Source organism: Rhinopithecus roxellana, chromosome 20 (genome assembly GCF_007565055.1).
Source record: "Rhinopithecus roxellana isolate Shanxi Qingling chromosome 20, ASM756505v1, whole genome shotgun sequence".
Classification (NCBI taxonomy): Eukaryota; Metazoa; Chordata; class Mammalia; order Primates; family Cercopithecidae; genus Rhinopithecus; species Rhinopithecus roxellana.
This window is the reverse complement of record NC_044568.1, coordinates 8,039,385-8,056,006: the sequence shown is the minus strand read 5'-3', so window position 1 is coordinate 8,056,006 and position 16,622 is coordinate 8,039,385. Positions and strand designations below refer to the sequence as shown.

The 16,622-nt window shown below is 50.2% G+C and overlaps 1 protein-coding gene across 3 annotated transcripts in view; it reads left to right on the top strand.

Annotated features, from left to right (window-relative positions):
• GSG1L (GSG1 like) overlaps positions 1–16,622 on the top strand; it is a 265,619-nt gene that overhangs the window by 49,103 nt on the left and 199,894 nt on the right. The window lies entirely within an intron of this gene.

The window sequence follows — 16,622 nt, the reverse complement described above, 5'->3', positions numbered from 1 at the left end:
CATGAGCCAACACAGCTGGCTAATTAAAACAATTTGTTTTTGTAGAGAGGGGTCTTGCTATGTTGCCCAGGCTGGTCCCAAACTCCTGGTGTCAAGCGATCCTTCTGCCTCAGCCTCCCAAAGTGCTGGGATTACAGGTGTAAGCCACCGTGCCCAGCCCCATCCCACGTTAGATACGGTGTTGCCCAGGCCCTCATTGTTTAACCATGTTTTGGCCCAAGGAGGTCAAATTTCCTGGTTCCTTGCCCAGGCAAAGAAGGCACTCTCTACCTCTAAGACTTCTATCTCTGGGAAACCACTGAGCTCAGATGTAACCAACTGGAAATTGATTTCAAAAGCTTCAACAGTGGACTCTGTCCCAGGCACATGGGACTCCAAGGACTAGAAGTTACACCAGTGCCTCCTCTCAAAGCTCACGACCTGGCCGGGGGAGGGCAGTGGCTGGGTTAATACTGAGAGCAGCTCCTTTCCGGAGAGAGGAAGACAAGCATATTTCTCACTTGCTTTAGAAATGCAAGAAAGTTTTATTATATTAAATAGGTATTCATTGCCAAATATATAACAGCCTAGTGGGACAAGTGAGGCTGGGCATGGTGGTTCATGCCTGTAATCCCAGCACTTTGGAAGTCCGAGGTGGGAGGTCAGGAGTTCAAGACCAGCCTGGACAACATAGTGAGACCCCTGTCCCTACCAAAAAAAAAAAAAAAATAGCCTGCCTGTAGTCCCAGCTACTTGGGAGGCTGAGGTGGGAGGATTGCTGGAGCCCAGGAGTTGGAGGTTACACTAAGCTTTGATTGCCCACTGCACTCCGGCCTGGGTGACAGAGTGAGGCCCTGTCTCTTAAAAAAATGAAAGTTAAGAAAATGCCTCCCCTTTCCGTGTACTTATCCCCACTCTTCAGTTTAGTCTGTGTTTTTCCAGTTGTTTTCTCTATTATCAACCACGTACCTATGTAAAGAGATGGAAGCAGAGAGGTACAGTTCTACCCTGTGCTTTCTCCCCATGACAACAGAACTGAGGCATTTTCCCGTGTCTGCACATGTGGGTCTGCCTCATGCTGTTTAATAACTGTTTATTAGTATGTCCTCCTATGGATACTCCTTTATTTATTCAGAATACCTACTTCCTTTCAGCTTAGTGCAAATACCATCTTCCTCCAGGAAGTCTTCTTTGATTCTTGCAGCACAAAATGGCCACTTCCTGCTCCAAACTCCTAGGTCCCTGTCTCTTTCTCAGGCCCTAGAAGAGTCAGGGTAAATCTATGCTGCTGTGACAAAGAGATCCTGCAATATGGAGGCTTGAAGAACAGGGAAGCTGTTTCTCTCTTAGGTCATAGTCCTGGTTGGTGAGGCAGCTCTGCCCCTGCCAGTCATTCCAGGAGCCAGGCTCCTTCCAAGTCATTGTTCTGTGTGCCCTAGGGCACCCTGATCAGTTGTCAGCGTGGCTGAAGTGAGCCACACAGGAAGCCAGGAGATGCCTGATGTCTGCACCCTGTCACGGACAGTCCATTCACAAGGCATTGGCAAGAGCTTTGCATGGCTGTGCCTCCTGCCTGGGAGGCCTGGGTGTCTGCAATGCCATGGAAGAAGAGAAACCAGCTTTGGTGGACAATCGCTAGTGTTTGCTCTTATACAAACCTTGACGCCTTAACGGGGTGCTTGGGGTCCCCATGCTGTGGGAGTGGAAATGCTGAGAGAGCAGGATCAAGGGCTGGTCCATCTTCGCATCTTCCTTCATGTCCTGTGCAGTGCCTGGCATGTGGTTGGTACTTGGGAAATGCCAAGCCCATGTGTGGACATACAGTCACCAAATCAGAGGGTGGTGGGCAACAGGGTCTAGTAACATTTCCCATGTGCCAAGCTCTGTTCTGGGCCCTGAAGACCCAAAGCATAGTTGCTCCATCCCCACACATTATAGTCATGATCTCTTTGGGTTTCTGGAAAAGGAGATTCTCTTTCTCTTCCTGTGGCAGGGCCTTTGCACATGCCATCTCTTCCTTTTGACACCCACCTCCTTCTGCTCGCCAGCTCTCCTCACTTGCCTAGCTGGCTCCTACTATATGACTCTCCATAAATGTTACCTCCTCAAAAGAACTTCCTCTGCTTCCTCTCCCAGACTAGGTTGGATCTCTCCATTATCCACACGTGCATTATATTTCTCCTTTGTAAGGTTTTTTTTTTTTTTTTTTTTTTTTTTTAGTCAGAGTTTTGCTCTTGTTGCCCAGGTTGGAGTGCAATGGTGAAATCTCAGCTCACTGCAACCTCCACCTCCTGGGTTCAAGCAATTCTCCTGCCTCAGCCTCCCAAGTAACTGGGATTACAGGCATATGCCACCACGCCCAGCTAATTTTTTGTACTTAGTAAAGCTGGGATTTCACCATGTTGGTTAGGCTCGTCTCGAACTCCTGACCTCAGGTGATCCACCTGCCTCGGCCTCCCAAAGTGATGGGATTACAGGTGTGAGCCACCTCACCCCAGCACTTGTAAGTTTTATCAATTGCATTGAAGTAACTTTTTTTTTTTTGAGAGGTCTTGCTCTGTTTCCCAGACTAGAGTACAGCGGCATGATCATAGCTTACTGCAGCCTTGAACTCTTGGGCTCAGGTGATCCTCCCACCTCAACTTCCCGAGTAGCTGGGACTATAGATGCGTGCTGCCACCCTGCATAATTTTAATTTATTTTAAAATTTTTTTCACAGAGACAGGGTCTTGCTGTGCAGCCGAGACTGGCCTGGAGCTCTTGGCCTTGAGTGATCCTCCCATCTTGGCCTCCCAAAGCACTGGGATTATAGGCATGAGCCACCATGCCCAGCCAGAAGTATCTTTTTTTTTGTATAAAATCTCATTTCAGGTCAATCTGCATTCTAAGTTTGTAAGCTCTATGATGGCAGGTACAGTTTTGTGTGTTCAGTGCCTAGCAGAATACCTGGCCCAATAGACATTCTGTCTACACATGTTAAATATTTAATCAATATTGTCACCAGTTCACCACAGATGAGAAAATGGAGGCTCAGAGAGGTTGAGTGACTGGCCTAAGATCACACAGCTAGTGAGTTTCAGCACTGGGATTTTGGGCTGCCTCCAGAGTTGCTGCTTTCACAGGCTAATGCAATTAGAATACCACATGATGTGTGCCATAACAGGGTATTAATAGGATGTGTTTAAGGGGTGGTGGGAGGGCAGAGGGGGGTGTGACTGACTCAGCCTAGGAGAGGGGTGGCTGCCTGGAGGAAGCGGTGACCTTGGGGGCTCAGAAACCGTGGGGCGTTTGGAGCAGCTGTAGCGACTGCGTGGGAGTATGAAATTTGAGACCAGAGCAGAGCTGGTTGTGAAGCCCCTGCTTGGGGGCGTCAGGGAATTTGGACTTAGTTGAGCTGAGGGGAACTCTCAGAGTTTGCAAGCAGGGGAGTGACATGATCCGGTGGGTTCTGTTTAGAACATCACCCTAGGTCAGGGTTGCAAGCTGACGGCTGCTGGCTGGCAGAGTTGGCTGGGCTCGCTGGGAATCTGAAAATGGAATCTGTGGCCAACTGCATTAGTTAGGAGTTAAGTCCGACTGCTGAGCCAAATACCCAAAATTACAGCGGCTTAAGCGAAATAGAAGCTTTCTGTCCTCTGTCACATAAAAGTCTGAACGAATCAGGCATCTCAGCTCCACTTCAGGGGCCCAGAATCCCTGTAGACAGTTGCTCTGCCATCCCGAGGCACTGCCTTGTTCCACATGGTCCTCGATGGCCGTGAAGGCACAGAAGAAGGAGGCAGATGGGCACTGGGGCCAAAGGGCAGTCTCTCTCACTTCACACTTGAAAAATCAGGTGATTCCACCCAAAAGCCAGGGTTCTGGCTTCTCTTGGATGACAGGAAGGATCTAGCAGGACTGGGCTGCACATGGCCACGACTGACTCGAGCTGGACGGTGTCTGCTTCTTTCGGATGGGCCCATGTGCTCCAGTTCATTGCAGTCCTCACGCTCCCCTTTGTCCCTGACTGCTGAGGCAGGGTGCCCATTCCTCAATCCTCTTACACCAGCCCCTTTGCTCAGTTTCATGACCCTGTATAAAGCATGTGAGCTCACAGCCCCCAACCCCGGACGGAGGATGTCCTGCAGGCAGCTGGGCTGGGAGGCCTGCTTAGGCAGAGGCGGCTGTCATGAGGCAGAACTGGCAAGGACCAGGCCAGGCCCAGGCTCTGTGCTGAGAACAGCCCTTCCTTCCTTCCTTCATCCCAGTGAACACAGTTCCAACAACTGCCTCTGCCTCTAAAACTCGTAGACTCTGCAGGGGAAACCTCGTTTGAAATCAGGGTGAGGTTATTTTCCAAACAGCCATCTGGGCATGTGTATGGGGCTGCCTTTCATTCACCTGGGAACTCTTGGGGGTATCCGAGGAGTGCAGCCTGCCCGGCAGAGCCCCAGCGACCCATCAGAGCCCCTCCTCAGCCCTACCCTCAGGCTCCCAGGCCTGCTTGACCACCCCAGAAAAGGCGGAGGCTGGCACAGGGGAGATATCATGTGACCCGGGACGCTGATCAAACTTCCTGTCAGAGGCAGTTGCGGGCGGCTACATTTGAATTTTGCAATCACCGTCCTGTGGGAGTTCTAGATGACATGCTCCCCACTCCTGCTGGGCACCAGTTGCCAAGGAATGATTTCCGGTGGAGGGATGTTTGGTGCCATCTTTATCCATTATTCCTGATCCCTGGCCTCTATCACGGAGACTCCGTCAGGCAGGAGGAGGGGTGGATGGCTTCTGTCAGGGGCAGATGTGAATGAGTTTACTGGAGCTAGGGAGCAAAGAACTGTGTTTCCAGTGGGCGCAGGTCTCATGGAGGTTGAAGGTCCTTGCAGGCTGGAAATGGCCTTGGCACGGTGGCACCTCCAGATCCAACAGCACTTTTTGGTCTGCAAATAGCTCTCCTGTATTAGTCCAATCCAATATTTTCTTTCTGACCTGCAGCAATCAGAGGGGGCCTCTGTGTCCCTCTTGGGGACTAGGTACCTTTTAACAAAATCCCCCCACAGAGCACACTGTCTTTAGGGTCCAAGCCTTCCCCTACCCCTAACCTGCTTCTGCATTTGGGGTCTGGTTTCTGGTGGTTGACTCCCTCCTGAATGGGGTTAGTGTCAAGATAAGACGCTGCCCCTTCTTGGGTTTCCATAGTGATAAATCCCTCTCAAAGAGCGTCTGAGGATTTTGCTGACTTTACTGAAGATCCGTGGGAGGTTCCATCACACAGTGCAGGTGACACGGTGCATCTGGCATCCGCCTGGTCCCTCTTCCTTCTACCTGGATTTCCCAAGGAGTTCCCAGTGTCTCTTCCTCATGCATGCAAAGCCGCTTCCCTCTCCCCTGAAGCCTTTCCTGTTGGCAGCCGATATAGAACCTTGCAAGCATGTGTGTGCGTGTTTTGCGCATGTGTGTGTGTGTGTGCATGAAGACATTGGGGCACTTGCCTTCTGTACTGAAGCTCTTGTCAAAACATTTTTCTCCACAAAGTCATTTCTGTCCTCAAGAGGAATTCTGGTGCCAGCAGCTAAGATAAGACCGTTTCTTCACTTGTTATGTGGCTAACAGCTGTGAAGTGGGCTGAAGCAGTTAAGTCATCATCCCCATTTTACGGATGAGGAAACTGAGACTCAGAGAGGTACAGTGACTCCCTCAGGGTCACCCACTGTAGGACTCCGTTCTAGGCTTGCCGACCCAAGGCCAGTGCCCTTTCCACTGCATCCCTGCCTCATGGAAGCCTCTTTGCTGGAGTTTGGTCCTGAATTTGCTTCCATGGTGAGCCTTGCCTGGTAGGGCCAGAGACTGGGGGTAACAACAAAGCACACATTTACTCATTCACCAAATAGGTGATGAGCCCGCGCCCTGTGCTAGGCACTGGATACTTGGGAATCAGTGGTGAGTGATACAGGGATTCTGCCCTCATGGAACTGATGGTCCAGTGAGGAATCAGATGAGCACACACACAAATGCTTGTGTTCCCACAGGCAGGCTGAGTGTCACTGAGACAAATGCATCAGGGTCTGGGGTAAAGGAGTGCAGGGGGAGCGGGGGTGCTATTTTATAATGGGGGTCAGGAAGGCCACTTTGAGGGCACAAGCTCCAAAGGTATCTGGGGTGACAGAGCAAGCAGGTGCAATGTCTGAGCCTGGACAGTGTTTGGTGTGTGCAGGGAGCTTCGAGGAAGCCACAGGGTCTGGAGCACAATGATTGAGGGAGAAGGTTGGGGAAAAAGCAGGGAGGAGAACAAACATCTCATATGGGGCACATGCGCTCAGACCTGGGCAGTGAAAACAGTACTGACGTGGCCAAGCGCCGTTGCTTACTCCTGTAATCCCAGCACTTTGGGATGCCAAGGTGGGTGGATCACTTGAGGTCAGGAGTTCAAGACCAGACTGGCCAACATGATGAGACCCCGTCTCTACTAAAATTACAAAAATTAGCCAGGCATGGTGGTGTGTGACTGTAATCCCAGCTACTCGGGAGGCTGAGGCAGGAGAATCTGGGAGGCAGATTTAACCTGGGAGGCAGAGGTTGTAGTGGGCTGAAATCCTGCCACTGTACTCCAGCCTGGGTGACAAATCGAGACTCTGTCTCAAAACAAACAAACAAACAAACAAACAAACAAACAAACAAACAAACAAACAGGTACTGACAACTGCACCCCACATTCTGGACATTACTTCTTTCTAAAAGCCCCTCGGGTGACTCAAATGTGCAGTGAGGGCCGACAGCCACTGGGCTAGGGCCTTACTGGCCACCGTGAGGACCTGGGTTTCATTCTAAGTGTGATGAGAAGTCCTTGGCAGGCAGGGAGGGAGGTGATGCAATCTGTTGTACTTTTCTAGAAGATCTCCCTGGTGGCTGGGTTGGAATAGATGTAAGGGAGTGAGATGGTAGGCAGGGAGGCCATAAGGAGGCTGCTGCAATGGTCTAGACAAGGGGCAGCAGTGGCTAGCGATGGAGGCAGCCTTGGCCAGGTGTCGTGCTGGACCCCTCTTAACTTCAGGAGGGATGGTACCAGGTTCAAGAGGCCAAGGAAGAGAACTGGAGCCAGCAAACTAAACATAGGGTTTTGCCAGGTGTGGTGGCTTACGCCTGTAATCCCAACACTTTGGGAGGCCGAGGCGGGTGGATCACCTGAGGTCAGGAATTCGAGACCAGCCTGGCCAACATGGTGAAACCCTGTCTCTACCAAAAATACGAAAATTAGCCGGGTGTGATGGTGCACGCCTGTAGTTCCAGCTACTCGGGAGGCTGAGGCAGGAGAATTGCTTGAACCTGGGAGGCAGAGGTTACAGTGAGCCGCGATCACGCCACTGCATTCCAGCCTGGGTGACAAGAGACTCCATGTATAAAAAAACAAAAACAAACAAACAAAAGCCATATGGTTTACTTGGGGGAACTTACCTACAGAGTGCTCCAGTGGCGATGGGCTGGACAGAAGAACAACGGCTTATAAAATGCGTGCAGTTTCTATAGCACTTTTATGTAACACCCTTTCTCCGGCAATCCTTATTCCTTAAGTCTGCCATACAGGGTATGCTTAAGTTGTTATTGCTGTCAGTTGCATCTATCATACACCAGGGTCCTCAGATTACCACAAACTCAGTGACTTAAAACAACACAAATTTAGGCTGGGTGCGGTGGCTCAAACCTGTCATCCCAGCACTTTGGGAGGCTGAGGCGGGTGGATCACTTGAGCCCAGGAGTTTGAGACCAGCCTGGGCAACACAGGGGGACCCCTATCTCTACAGATAATTTTAAAAAATTTGCTGGGTGTGGTGGTGCACACCTGTGGTCCCAGATACTCAGGAGGTTGAGGTGGGAGGATCACCTGAGTCTGGGAGATTGAGGTGGCAGTGACCTGTGGTGGCACTGCTGCACTCCAGCCTGGGTGACAGAGCAAGACCCTGTCTCAAAACAAAAACGCAAACAAACAAACCACACACACATGCACATTTATTCTCACACAGTTCTGGAGGACAGGAGTCCAAAATGAAGGCATCCACAGGGCTGCACTCCTGGGGGCTTCAGGGAGGAGGTTTCCTTGCCTTTTCCAGTCTCTTGATGCCAGTTATACTCCTTGTCTTGTACCTCCTGCATTTTCAAAGTCCGTCACTCCAACCTTTGGTTTTGTATCATATCGTCTTTTTTTGATTCTCCGGCATCTGTCTTATATGGACCCTGGTGATTACATTGGACCCACCTGGATAATCCCAGCTAATCTCCCCAGCTCTCGATCCTTATCTTCATCACCCAGCAGAGTCCCTTTTGCCATGTAAAGTAAGATATCACAGATTCCGAGGGTTAGGACGTGGACCTCGTGGTGGGGGCATTACTCAGTCTCTGACAGTCAGGGTCCCCTCTGGAGTGGTGGAGGGGCCTATGGCTGGGGCCTGGGGCTCCCTTATCTCCCTGGGGGCTCTCGGCGTCTCCCTGACCGGGCGCAGATACCCGCTGGCTTTTCTGTCTGTGCCAGTGTGTGGGTCCCGCTTCTATTCCCGAGGGGTCCTCCAGGTGGGCCGGCCTCTCCATGGTTGCTAGGGTGGCTCGCTGCCCCTAGGGTGCACTGGTGTCCACCTGGTCTCCCACCTGAGGACTTGGTCGACCAGATCACCCACTCCCATTTGCCTGGCAGTTTCAGAATGTATTAGTTTTCTGCCAGTGCCGTAATAAACGACCCCACAAACTTAGTGGCTTAAAACAGCATACATGTATTATCTTACAGTTCTGCTGACTGGAACCCAGGACAGTCTCATCCACCTAAAATCAAGGTGACATGGGGCAGACGTGGTGGCTCACGCCTGTGAGCATTTTGGGAGGCCAAGGTGGGCGGATCACCTGAGGCAAGGAGTTTGAGACCATTTTGGCTAGGATGGTGAAACCCCATCTCTACTAAAAATACAAAAATTAGCCAGGCATGGTGGCGTATGCCTGTAGTCACAGTCACTTGGGAGGCTGAGCCACAAGAATCTCTTGAACTCGGGAGGCAGAGGTTGCAGTGAGCCGAGATCGCGCCTCTGCACTCTAGCCTGGGTGACAGAGCGAGACTCTGTCTTAAATAAATACATAAATAAATAAATAAAATACAGTCAAAGTGTTGGCAGGCTGTGCCTTGTTCCGGAGGCTCTAGGGGTGAATGCAATTTTTGCTTATTCTGATTGTTGGCAGAATTCAGTTCCTCCAGATGGTAGGACGGAGGTCCCTGCTTTCTTGTTGGCTGTAAACGAAGGGCTGTTCTTGGCTTCTAGAGGTCACCCTGTTCCTTGGCTAGCGACCCTCCACCCCGTCTTCTCCATCTTCAGAGTTGGCAACAGCGGGCCGAGTTTTTCTCTCCTGGCTTTTCCCTCTCTTCCTTCAGCTGGGGAAGGTTCTCTGCTGTTATGGGCTCATGATGACATTGGGTCCACTTGGATAACGGATCATCTCCCCATTTCAGGGGCTGCAACCTTAATTACACCTGCAAAGTCCCTTCTGTTTTATAAAGTAACATATTTACAGCTTCCAAAGATTAAAGCATGGACGTTTTAGGGGCTATTATTCTGTCTAAATGCACCAAATAGTAACAAAACAAAGACAATGTAATTAACACTTATTAAGCTTTTATTACCTGCCAGGCTCTATGCCTAGATCCTCGGAATCACCTCTGAGGAAGATACTATTATTATGCCTATTTTAGGAATAGGAAACTGAGGCATAGAGGAAACTGAGGCATAGAGAGGTTAAGGAATGTGACAGGTTGAATTATGCCCCCCCCCCACACCATTCATACGTGAAACTCCTAACCCCCAATACCTCAGAAGGTGACCTTATTTGGAGCGAAGGTTTTTATAGACGTAATCAAGTTAAAATGAAGTCGTTTGAGGAAGCCCTAATCCAATATGGCAGATGTCCTCCTAAAATGGGGAAATGCAGAAATACAAACCCACACAGGGAGAATGCCATGTGGATGGGAAGACAGCATCTACAAGTCAGGGAGACAGGCCGGGCTGTAATCCTGGCACTTTGGGAGGCCAAGGCGGGCAGATCACTTGAGGTCAGGAGTTCGAGACCAGGCTGACCACCATGGTGAAACCCCTGTCTCTACTAAAAATACAAACTTAGCTGGGCATGGTGGTGCATGCCTGTAATCCCAGCTACTTGGGAGGCTGAGGCAGGAGAATCACTTGAACCCAGGAGGCGGAGGTTGTGGTGAGCTGAGATCACGCCACTGCACTCCAGCCTGGGCAACAAGAGCAAAACTCTGTCTCAAAAAAAAAGGAGAAGGTCGGAAACAGATCCTTCCCCCACAGCCCTCAGAAGGAATCAGCCCTACCAACTTCTTAATTTTGGCCCTCCAGCCTCCAGAGCTGTGAAACAGGAACTGTCTGGTGTTCAGGCCACCTATCTGTGGTGCTTTTTATGGCAGTCCTAGTGGACTAATAAGTGTAACTTGTCATTAGCTGTGGCAGCTGGGTTCGAGCCCAGGCAGTCCTCAGTCTTTGGCTCTCTGGCTGTTTTCGTTGCCACGTCTGTCTCCATCTCTCTCCATTTTGGTCACTTTGTCTGATTTACTCTGTTCTGTTTTTCTCTATCTTTTATTTGTTTATTAATTTTGAGACAGGGTCTTGCTCTGTTGCCCAGGTTGGAGTGCAGGGGTGCAACCATAGCTCACTGCAGCTTCTGCCTCCTGGGTTTAAGCAGTCTTCCTGCCTCAGCCTCCTGAGTAGTTGGGATTACAGGCACGCACCACCACACTTGGTAAATTTTTGTGTTTTTTGTAGAGATGGGGTCTCATTATGTTGACCTGGCTGGTCTCAAACTCATGACCTCAAGCAATCCTCCTGCCTTGGCCTCCCAAAGCCCTAGGGTTATAAGTGTAAGCCACCCTGCCCGGCCTCCTTTTTTTTTTTTTTTCCCTCACTCACTCTCCCCTTCTCTCTCCCCCTGCTTCTGGCTCTCTGGGTTTCCGTCCTTCCCTCCTTCTGGCCCTCAGCTCCTATTGAGACAGGAACTCCCTCACCTCCTCCCTCTCGCTCCCTCATTCCCCTCCAGCCACTGTTCCTTCCAGGACACCCCTTTGCAATTAAACTGCGGATAGACCAAGGCCCAGATGCCAGCATCACTGATGCCCACACCGGCTGTTCTTGGGGCCTTGGCGGCAAGTGAGCAGCCGGAACTGAGGAGAGTGGGCGGAGAGCTACCCTCTCTGAGAGCAGAGGCCTCTGAGCTGCAGGAGGAGCCAAGCTCAGCCCCCACTCACCACCCTGTGGGGTCTCTCCGGCCCCCTCCACCCTGCTGTGCACACAGGCGCCTTGGGCTGAGTGGCCGTCAGCCCAGCAGCCCCACCAGGCCTGGCTGGTGCGTGACGCTCGCAGTGGGCACCAGCAGCTGTGCTGCCCATGTCGTCCTGCCACACTGACTGCTGTTTTTCTGCTCCTGGTTTCTGGCTTCAAGCTTTTCAGAGCAGTCTTCCTGCCCTCCAGATCCCAGCCTCCCTCTTTCTGGGTTTGACCTTTTCCCTTTGTTGCCCCTACTTCTGGGGTCCCTGTTAACCCTGAGTGAGAAATTCCCCACTCCCTAAGGTCCAAGGAACCCTGTGGTCTGGCCAGTTCTGGCCCCTGGTTGGGTTGGGGTTGGGGATTGAGATGGAGACAGGAATGAAGGAAGTCAGGGAAGGCTGCCAGAGGGAATTCTGGGAAACACTGGGGAATGAGCACTTTGGAGAGACCTGTCCAGCCCAGTCCTTCTCCTCTGGGGGCTTCCTCAACATCAGTCATGGCCATGCTGGCAGCCAAGTTTTCCTGCAAGGCCATGATGTACCCGGCCATGCTGATTGGCCACTAGAGCTGGACATGTGACCTGAACTGGGCCAATCGATTCCTCTGTCCTGGGAGTTTGGAGGACTCTGGGAGGTGGGTTGGCCTCTGTAGGGCTAGACACAGGGACAAGGGGTTGAGTGCTTAAGGGAGGCAGGCATGTGTTCAGAGGAGCAGAGAGGGGCTGAGACAGCCAGAGAGAGGTTGCCCAGTTCCCATAGCTGCCCTCTCCTGCAGTCCCTGCTGCTGGGTTCAGCAAGATGCCGATGTATCCTTCTGTGTTAACAAGCATCCATGCTCAAGCTCCTGTGAGTGGGTTCTGTCTTTTGCAGCCACCCAGCCTCCAGATAGCACTTTTAAGAATGCAAATCAGATCACAGTGCTCGTCTGCTTGATGCCCTCAGTGACTTCCCAGAGCTGCAGCATTTCTCCTTAAGGCTGCCCCAGCACGAGGCTGAGCAACCTGGCCCCGGCCTCTCCCATTGCCCCAGGACTCCCTCACAACAGCCTCTTTGCTGTTTCTCCAGCACTCCAAGTTCATTCCTGCCCCAGGGCCTTTGGACTTGCTGTGCCTTTTGCCTGAGATGCTCTCCCCCTGGATCTTTTTTTCTTTTTCTTTTTTTTTGAGATGGAATCTCACTCTGTCGTCCAGGCTGGAGTGCAGTGGCGTGATCTCAGCTCATTGCAAGCTCTGCCTCCCAGGTTCACACCTTTCTCCTGCCTCAGCCTCCTGAGTAGCTGGGACTACACTCCCGGCTAATTATTTTATTTTATTTTTTGGTTATTTTTAGTAGAGACGGAGTTTCACCATGTTAGCCAGGATGGTCTCAATCTCCTGACCTTGTGATCTGCCCGCCTCGGCCTCCCAAAGTGCTGGGATTACAGGCATGAGCCACTGCGCCCGGTCTCTTTTTTTCTTTTTAATTTATTTTGAGACATGATCTTCCTCTGTCACAGGCTAGAGTGCAGTGGTATACTGCAAATACAGCTCACTCCAGTCCCCACCTCCTGGGCTCAAGCGATCCCCCTCCCTTAGCCTACTGAGTAGCTGGGACTACAGGCATATGTCACCATGCTTGGCTAATTTTTAAAATTTTTGTAGAAATGGGATCTTGCCATGTTGCCCAGGCTAGTCTCGAACTCCTGGGCTCAAGCAATCCTCCCGCGTTGGTCTCCCACAGTGCTGGTGCCCAGCCACCCCCTGGATCTTTACATGGCCGGCTTGTCCTCATCAGGTTTGAGCTGGAATGTTCTCTCTTGGAGAAAAGGCCCTGATCAGCCCATCAGAGAAGCCTCGCTCACCCTGTTATTCTATCACAGCATCCCATTTTATTTTATTCAGGGCACATATCACCATCTGTTGTTTATTTATTTGTTGACTTGTTTACATCTGTTTCCCCTGCTGGATTGAAAACATCACATCTTGTGCACCACTGAATCCTCAGTGCTTCCAACACAGCCTGGCACATAGTAGGTGCTTAATGAGTATTTGTTGATTGAATGCAAAAATGAGGCAAGATGACCCAGAGTTAGAGTGCCAGGAGTTTAGCCGGGTTTGCTGGGAGAGAGTTGAAGGACCTATCTCATTCTCCCCACACAGGAACCCCACTCTTCTGCTCTGCCCTTGTAGATGATAGTTCTGAAGGTTGCCCAGCAGCGGATGGAGACCAGGCTGCCAGGCTGCAGGAAGTGGTGATTGTAGCAGAGGTGACTCAGTTCTGCCTGGGCCAACCTTGGGCCCCCTTCTGGGCTGATACATACTCTATCCACTGGGCCAGTGTCTGTTCTTCCTCTCGAGGGCCCCAAAATGATCTTTCCAGGGGGACCTTGTTTGTCCTGCTGCCCTTCAGTAAGGGACAATGATTTGCATTCCCCAAGATTGGAGGCTTTGACCTGGGGGAGGGCCTCTGATCTAAAAACAAGCCCCGTTTTGGGTAAGCTGGTGGAGGAGACAATTTCACGTGCGAGTGAATTGCCTTTCGTCTGCCTCTGTCTGATTTGTTTTTGAAAATTCATTGTATTTATTAGATATGCCATCACACAATGGTCCCTTGACATATTTCGAGCTGTAAAGAGACAGCCCCTGCCATCAAGCTGTACACTGTAGCTGACAACACCGGGTGTCTCGTGCACCCTCACGCACACACTTCCACGTGGGCACACGCTGTTGTCAAGCACACAGACGTCACAGGCTGGTGGGAGCAGCCCTGGGGATGAAAGACCCAGGCTGGCGTTGGCTGTACCTCTCCTCCCCTTCCTGGAAAAATAATGGCAATTCTGCACTATCTATGTGAATTGGGGAAGAGGCAGCATGGACAGATAAAGTCCAGGATCCCAGTCGAAGTGGCTAACCAGCCACTGGTTTTGAGGGATGGGAGTTCAGCAAACTTTTCTTTTCCTTTCTTGTCTGCTGGTGGAGGTGCTAATGAGTAGAACAAAGCCCACAGAGGGAGGGGGAAGCAGAAAGCCTGAGCAATCCACTCCCTGAATAATCAGCCCTGAATAATTGAGAATTGACTTGTAATTGCAATTGTCTCAGCGTGGAGATGCTGACGCTGGAAGATGAGGAACAGGCGAGAAGAATGGTGGGGTTTGGAAAGAGGGCGTTGACTCTGGATTGATTCCGGACAAAGCAACAGGGGGTCAAGGGGAAATTCTTTATTACAATTTTAAACTACAAGGGCAAATGGCTAACACTGTTGGGGGATGGTTGTAGGAGGAGGATAGGAGAGATGTATCCAAGAAGGAACAATATTTCTTTCCTGACAGTAAACAACTGCCAAATAAACCCCAGAAATGACACTCTGAGAGCATCTGTGGGAAGCTTAGAGAGCTGCTTGTCCGGCAAGAGGTATTCGTTTTGTTCAGGCTTCATCCGGTGTTCGCTTAAAAGAGTAGATTTCGTTTGCCCTCTTGCACCAGTCTGGAGGGGAAAATCAGCACATAACATCTGCCTCATGTCATCGTTTAGAGGCTTATGAGTAAACGAATTCTGGCAGGACTAAGCAAATAGCAAAATGCAAGACCCAGCCAACTCCCGATTAGCTGTTTGTGGATTATCTGCTGGGGGATTGTCCAGAGGAAATGTCCCATCCCGGGGTGGAGTCCTTCCCGCCATGCAGCGAGGTCCTCGGCTTCACTCTCTGAGGTGGACTTTTCATTTTTACTTTTATTATTTTTAGAATTATTTGGTAGAGACGAGGTCTCACTATGTTGCGCAGGCTGGTCTCAGAATCCTGGGCTCAAGTGATCCTCCCACCTTGGCCTCCCAAAGTGCTGGAATTATAGGCGTGAGCCATTGTGCCCCGCTGTGGCCTAACTTTTGAGCACACAGAATGTCAGATGTGAGCAAGTAATGGTTAAGGGCTGGGTCTATGCAGGCAGACAGATCTGAGGTTGAACTTGTCTCCTACACACAGTAGCTAAAAGGACTTGGGCAGTGTCTCCATTCCTCTGAACCTCTGTTTCTTCCACTGTACGATGAAGAAGATGATGATTGCAGCTGTAACTCTATGCTTATCAGTAGCCTTGAGTTCCTCTGCATTTCCCAGCATCCTTTGCACTTGGAATGGCCATGTGACTAGTCTGGCCAAAGGGATATGAGTGGAAGTGATGGACTGAGGTGGGCAAATATACTGTGTGTCCTCCCTCTACTTTCTCTCCCTCATCTGTGGTGCAGCTCCACTATAGAGGGAGCCTGGATCTCTGAGTCACTGCATGGATATAAGTCATTCAGGAGAAGCAGCTAAGAAAGAACCTTTAAGATTTTGAGGTGTTTGTAACAGCAGCTAGTATTAACTACCCAAACGAATACAGTGGTACTCCCTTGAGAGGTATCGTGAAGAATTAAGTTAGGGAGGCAGAGCTTATAAGAACTTAGCCAAGTGCCTGGCATCTAGAAAATGTTCAATAAATATTAGGTATGAGTATTAATTTATTTATGCAGCAAATATTTATAGAGTTCCCATGATGGGCCAGGCATGTGGAATAACAACAGATGCATAAAATCATATTTTGGATTATGTATGAAATAGTTCACTCCATGATAAAATAGAAAGAATTTGGTCATCCATTCCATCAGTGATTATTATTATTATTATTATTATTGTTATTTTTGTTTTGAGACAGAGTCTTGCTCTGTTGCCCAGGCTGGAGTGCAGTGGTGCGATCTCAGCTCACTGCAACCCTTGAAGCTTCCCAGGTTCAAGTGATTCTCATGCCTCAGCTTCCTGAGTAGCTGGCATTACAGGCATGCACCACCACACACAACTGATTTTTGTATTTTTAGTAGAGATGGGGTTTCACCATGTTGACCAGGCTGGTCTTGAATTCCTGCCCTCAAGTGATCTGCCTGCCTTGGCCTCCCAAAGTGCTGGGATTACAGGTGTGAGTCACTGCGCCTGGCCCAATCATTGATTATTAAATATTAAACCCTATTATGCTCCAGGCATTGTGATGAATGGTGGGGACATGTAGTTGAATATGTCTGTTTTCACTCTTAAATTGCTTGCAGGCTACTGAGAGATGTACAAGTAGACATATAATTCAAATGCTAAGTGACACGTGTCATATAGGGGGACTTTTTAAAAGTGCTGGCTGTGTCATTAACTCTGTTTGGGAGAAATCAGAGAGGGCTTCACAGAGGAAGGGGCTTTTGAGTTCAGCCTTGAACGTCTGAGTAGCATTTGGGCAGATGAGAAAGCATTTCACGTGGAGGGACTGGTCCATAGTCATAAAGTTTTGGGGTTTTTAAAAAAATTATTTATTGATTTATTTTTTAGAAACAAGGTTTCACTCTGTTGCTCAGGCTGTAGGGCAGTG